The following is a 6,000-nucleotide window of genomic DNA, read 5'->3' as shown; positions in this document are numbered from 1 at the left end:
GAAAGAGAAGCTCAAAAGAAAAGAGGTACAGAGGAAAAAAAGCATAGAAGAAGTATAAAGAGAGATATAGAGCGCGGCCCGGCCGCAACCTCCCGCTCCGAGCGCCGAGGAGCAAATGGCTCCGCCGGGCACTCCCCGAGGTTTAAATCCCCCCGGCCCCGCCCCGCCGCACCTGTGCCGGCCCCGCCCCGCCCCGCCCCGCCCGCGGCCCTAAATACAGCCGGGGCCGCTCCCGCTCTGCTTTCTGCCGTGGGTGCTGTTCCGGGATGCGGCGGGAGCGGCGCTCGGAGCGCTGCGCGGAGCCCCGGACCGGAGGCTGCTCCCAGCGCGGCGCGGAGCCCGAGGCGCTCAGGTAAGGCTGGGACCGGGATCGGGACCGGATGGGGACCCGGGGATTCGGGTCCCGGTCCTGCCCGTGTCTGCAGCGGGTACCGGGCGGGGTATGGGTCCCGGGGCCGGAGGAGTGTGGCGGGATTTGGGCTCGGCCAGGGGCCGGGAGGAGCCGCTCAGGGACGGGCGCTGGAGCCGAGCCGGACGCTGCCGCTCCAGGTGCGGCCGGCGCGGGGCTGCGGTCCCGCCGGGGCTCCGGGCACGGTACCGCTGCGGCCGCGGGGAGCGGGGGCTGTGGCGGTGCTGGGCCCGCCGGGAGAGCGGCGCTGCCCCGGAGCAGACGCTGGATCGCGGCTGGAAGCGAGCGGGACACCGGACCCCTCCGTACCGACCCCGGGCCGCCACCGCCGCTTGGGGCGCCCTCTGGCGGACACGGAGCGCAGCGCAGCCCCGGCCCCGCCGCAGCCCCCGCGGGAGGCCGAGCCCGCTCCGCCCCGGCTGCCCCAGGCCACCGCACCCTGCGAACCGCAGCGCCCGCATCCCGCTCTCCCGTGCCGACGAACGAGCGGGGCTGCAGCGCCGGGGCCGGGAGCAGCCGCTCCGGGACGGCCCCTGGGCCGAGGCTGGTGCTGCTGCTCCCGCTCCGGTGCGGGACTGGGGCCCTGCCGGGGCTCGCTCCTGCTCCGCCCGCTCATCCGACACCTGCCAGCTGAGACCTGACGCTCTCCTTCCTCTTCCCCACTTTCTCTGCAGCTCGCAGTCTCCAATGGTAAAACCTCTAGTGTTAAAAAGCCAGTGAAAACTATTCTTTATTTCTAGAGCACAGGAGCATTTGGAGTTGTAAAGACCCATGAGGATCATCAAGTCAAATGAGAAATAATTAGCCTAGCTGGACGTTCAACACAGAATCTTGGCCTTCTCAGGACCCTGCTCCAAGCACCTGAGCCAATCTCAGGTTCATGATGAAGGTCCTGCCTGGGATGGGAATGGCTGCTGGCAGCAAGGGAATTCCTGTACAAATGCAGCTCATTCTCTCCTGCTAATGCTGCTTTACACACCAGCCCCTGCAATGGCTGTAGGGTGGAACTGGCTGGCACCTAACATGACAGCTGGCAGTTCCTGGGAATGGTGGCACAGGCTGTTTGCAGAGGGGCTCAGGCAGTAACTCCCCGGTTCTGAGCTCCCACACAGCTGCCAGGTGTGTCCTGGTCACCCCAAATCCCCTCCCTTCCAGCCTGAGGACATCATCCATCCACAGCATTAAAGCCAAGGTACTCTTCCCTCACAGGAATTAAATCCCAAGCAATTACCCTCGGAGATGTTTTAAAATAAAAGGTTTGAATGGGATGAAGTTTGGAGTTTTTTTGGAAGTGAAGAAGTGATGGAAAGCTTTTACAGGTGGGTTGCACTGGAGGTGTGCTGAAGGGAGGTATGGGCATCCCTTTTCCTCAGGGAAAAGAACTTGCAGAGGCCACTGCTGAGGCTCTGAAAGGAGCTGAGCTTCCACAGGTAGAGATGTTCCCTCTGGACATAGGGGCTGCCTCAGCAAGGGCTGGGAGAACATCCAGCCACTGCCTTCTCCTGCTTTAAAACATCAACTGGAGCCTGAACTCCGGGGGGATGAAATCAGCTGAATTCCAGGTGACTCTGTCAAGGGATCCCCAGGGGCATTGGTGGGGCTGGGGGATGAGGGTTTTAAGTAGCCAATTCTATGGAACAGAAACCTATCCTTGTCCTGATGCTGCTGAGCTTTCTTGGAAGCTCTGCTGGTTCTTGACACTTGAGGCACTGTGAGGTTATTCCAGCAGGAATTGAGCAGGGAATTTGGGACTATGGGTATAATTCATCTGAGCTAGCAAAGCTCACAGTGAACCCCAGATCTGGGCACCACACTGAGAACAATCTTTGTGCTGCCCTGTCAGCTCAAGCCCCTGGGCTGGGAAATTTCAGCAGGCAAATGTATGGAATGATCTCAATCCCAGCAGCCAGCATCCTCCAAAGGGACAATCCAAGTGCCAGGATTGTCTGAGTGCTCGTGTCCCTTGGCTGCTGTTGGCAAGACAAATTCTGAGCACAGAATTGAGAGCAGGAGGGGTGTGAGATGAGGCTGCTAGAATCTCACCTGCATCAAATGAAAACAGCCTTTCCCTGGTAGAAGCCAGGAGCCAAAGCAGATCCCTCCTGGCCAGGCTGGATTTGCTCTGGGGGAAAACACTGTGCCTGCCAGGAGTTCTGACTCTGCTTTTCCTACCAGCTGCTGAGCAGTGTCAGGGTCACCGTGAGGGAGCTCAAATCCAAATAAACCCCACAGCCCACAGAGTGAATGATCCCAACAAAGAAATGCATTGTTGTCATAAAAAGCTTAAAGGTCTGTTAAAAATGCTGTGACAATACTGTAAGGGGATTCTCAGGAACCTTCTTCATGTTCTTGGGTCCATTCAGATGTCTTTTTAGTCCCTCCATTGGTAGCTTGTAGAATTTATCCTGGGATTTAGGGGTTGAGCAGGGTTGGCTTTGGATTGACTTTCACCTCTGGTCCCACCTTGTGCAAACACAAATTGCACTGAAGTGGGTGAACTCATCACCTCCGCTTTTCCCTCCAAAATATCCCCTACTTATTTCCCTGTAGATGAACTCAGATTTTTCCCCAACTATCCACTCCTCACCTCCATTTGCCCTCAAAGCATACATTGTTCCCCACAGGTGACCTGGTGACACCAGGGAGGTCCCTTTGCCTTTCTCCTGCCCCTCTCCAGCCTGAGGCTGCGCTCCTGCTAGCTCTCTCCAGCCTTGTCCTGCACAGGGAGGCACAAAAGGGGAAAGGTTTCAGAAAACATTTCTGCAATTAATTTTTATTTCCAATTCCCCAGAGAGAAGAACGTTTAACTCAGAGCCCTTCAGGCCTAACACTTCCCTTCAGCAAGAGCTCAGCACACATCCACAGAGGAAATCCAGCATTTAAAAGAAGAAAAAGGTGATTTCTTTGGTTTCAAAGTTATTTCAAGTTCTCAAACCCAAACCAACCTTTGCTCTCGATTTTGGTTGGGTGGATTGTGAGCAGTAGGCACAGGTCATGTCCTATGATGGCAGTGAAGCTTTCTGGGGGCAGAGCAGCTGATTTCCAAAGTTCTCTTCCTGCCCCGTGCCTGATCTGCACAGGAGAAAACCTCTTCCATGAGAGGATATTTTGCTCCATCCCCTGTGCCCAGTCTGTTCCACGTGGCTGTTGCCAGGCTGTGGCAACACAGGCAGATGCAATTCTCTGCTCCGAACACAGCTCTGGGCTCCTTTGCAAACTGCCTCTGCAGTGAGGATTTCTCCAGAAAAAAAAGAATTGCTCATGGCAGGGTGAAGATTAAGTTGTCACAAAGGGAAGTGAAGGATAAATATTCCTCTGTGAGTCCTTGGGACCTCCTGGGCTGAGTTGGGAAGGGGGCAGTCATTCCCTGCAGTGCAAATACACAACAACCTCTGACACAAAGCACAGACTGTCTGGTGGGGTCTGACAGCAACACTGACAAACCTCGTTGTCATTCTTCCTTTCAGTGACTTTTGCAATCAAACTCTGAAGCTGACAAGCCCAGAAGCTCTGTCTGGCCGCCCAGGAACCAAAGGATACTCCCAGGAATGAGGCACATTCCCGGCAAACACCCCCAACACAGCAGAGAGGCACCACTGGAGTGTGGGGCTGGCAAGGGCTGCCAGAAGGACTCAGCCCCCCGGCAGGGTGGCAGTGGCAGTGACAGCAGCAAAATCCCATGGTCTGAAGGCAAACAGAGAGACAAAGGCCAGCAATGGCCATGGGAGGTGCAAGCTGAATTTTGCTCCCTGTGCTGCCACATCCCAGCAGGAAATCACCAGGGGGGATAGAAATTCTCAGGGTACACAAAATGCAGCATCTGTCACTTAAACTCCCACCCCCAGGTAACCACTGACCTGGCCTGGATCAGTGTCAAACCCAGCCCCAGTTCTCACCTTCAGTCTGCTCCCAGGGCTGTGGCTGCCACATTCCTGATGAGGTGACAAAGGCCACTTTGGACAGGGCTCTCTCTGTCTCAGGTGTGGGGCACTGCAAGGACAGCCTGAAACCAGAGCAGATCCCTCTGGATAGAAACACTCTGGGGACAGCTGAGGACTTGCCCCACACCACGGGCAGGAACCAGGGACCCTCCAGTGCAGCCTGCTGGGTTTGGCTGCTCAAACACCAAAGGTTTTTGGCAATGTTGGGAGGAGTTAAGTGGATTTTCCTGTCCTGAAAGAGAAGAAAATGGAAATAAAGTCCACTGTGGAAGTCAAAGGCTCTTGGCTTTCTCACTTCTGTTCTGATTACTCTCTATTAGGTTTTATCAATAAAAAATGACAGCACCAAATAAGAGAGATATTTTTCAATATTTTTTTCTTATTTGCCTAATTTTAACAGAACAATTTTCATTCCAGACCACACCTGTGAGTTATTCACTCGTTTGCCATTGGACTTTGGACAGAGGAAGAGAAGGATCTGTTCCAGACATATATCACCCAACAGGGAGCACCCCCTGTACCAACCCCTGCCTGTGCCAAGCACACTGCCTCACTTTCCCCTGGAAAAGCCTGGATTCTGGTTCCAATCCATTATTTCCTCTATTTTCCATGTCTAGAGACAGGAAATTGTCCTGGTCAAGGTGTAAGACCTTAACCTGCACATTGTTCTGGGGGGCTGTGACTGGGATTCCAGCAGGGAAGTAGTGGCTTTACAAATAAAAACTGTTCAAGGGAGCAGCACTGAAAAGTTGGGAGCTGCTGGCGCACCACATGGTGTCAGCAAAATAGAGAAAATACAAAATGTGTGTCCAAAAACAAGGATAAAATGATTCCTCCTGCTTTTAGTGGGGCCAGAGCTAATTCAGCCCTGGAATGACAAAGAACTCCCTCAGAGACCCCTGGAAAAGGCAAAGTGCAGCAGGGAGGGAAGGAAGCACCTCTGGGAAGCAAAGGGCTATGGAAGAAAAAGAGTGGGAATTTACAATAATAATCATGTTTTTGGGAAAGAGCAACAATGGTAGCAACAATAATTCCAAGGGAACAGGAGGGATGCTGAGCTTTAAATGAAGTTTGAGTGAGGCAGCATCTCCTGGGAGTTCTAAAGCACAGCTCTAGGTCTGGGATTACAGGAGCCGTGCAAGTTCCTGCTGTCCAAGCCCTGGATTTGCCTCCTGCCAGCACTTGGCACCTTGGGCATGTTTGGGTGCATGTGCTGCAGTGCTGCTGCCTCAAGGGGTTGGGAAAATGGGCATTAAACCCCTTCCCACAGGGCTGGCTCCGAGTTCTGGCCAGAGAAAGCATTTGGCACCCCTGGCATTTCAATGAAATCATTTTGAAGACACACTGCATAAACCCAGGGCACATAAATAAACTTTTCTCCATAAGGACAGTCCCAGGGAATACACAGTTATTCCTATGCCTGGTCAAACAAACCAGCAGCCAGTTTTTGGGGAGAGATTCCAGAGTCTTGTCTCCCTCCCTGGCTGTAAAACACTCGCAGAGGCTTTGGAGTTCATACAAGCTTGTCAGGATAGTCCATTCATAAACTAAGGAACTGGAAGTGTCCCAAAGGCACCTCCACTCATACTTCAATTGTAAGTCCTCTGCCACTGATGGCTTTGCCTGTTCTTTTGTTAGGATCACCCCACC

General features: G+C 54.0%; 2 long non-coding RNA genes across 5 annotated transcripts in view; one reads left to right on the top strand and one right to left on the bottom strand.

The window, feature by feature from the left end:
* Positions 1 to 4,703, top strand: LOC106628304 (uncharacterized). Its single transcript, XR_001331630.2, has 5 exons — positions 1 to 352; positions 1,150 to 1,528; positions 1,619 to 1,728; positions 3,201 to 3,304; positions 3,877 to 4,703. It is a non-coding gene; the product is annotated as an uncharacterized LOC106628304 (long non-coding RNA).
* Positions 3,323 to 6,000, bottom strand: part of LOC148184546 (uncharacterized) — a 12,837-nt gene continuing 10,159 nt past the window's right edge. For 3 of the 4 annotated variants that reach the window (XR_015772129.1, XR_015772128.1, XR_015772131.1), the window contains one exon: positions 4,452 to 4,582. This is a non-coding gene — a long non-coding RNA (uncharacterized LOC148184546). Of the gene's footprint in view, positions 3,777 to 4,305; positions 4,583 to 6,000 lie in introns of those variants that run through there. The other variant, XR_015772130.1, reaches the window with a different exon arrangement.

Source organism: Pseudopodoces humilis, chromosome 3, assembly GCF_049639895.1.
Source record: "Pseudopodoces humilis isolate 2021_Gansu_Grassland_sample_001 chromosome 3, ASM4963989v1, whole genome shotgun sequence".
NCBI lineage: Eukaryota > Metazoa > Chordata > Aves > Passeriformes > Paridae > Pseudopodoces > Pseudopodoces humilis.
Note: the sequence above shows the minus strand (reverse complement) of the source record. Positions and strands in the feature narration are given on the sequence as shown.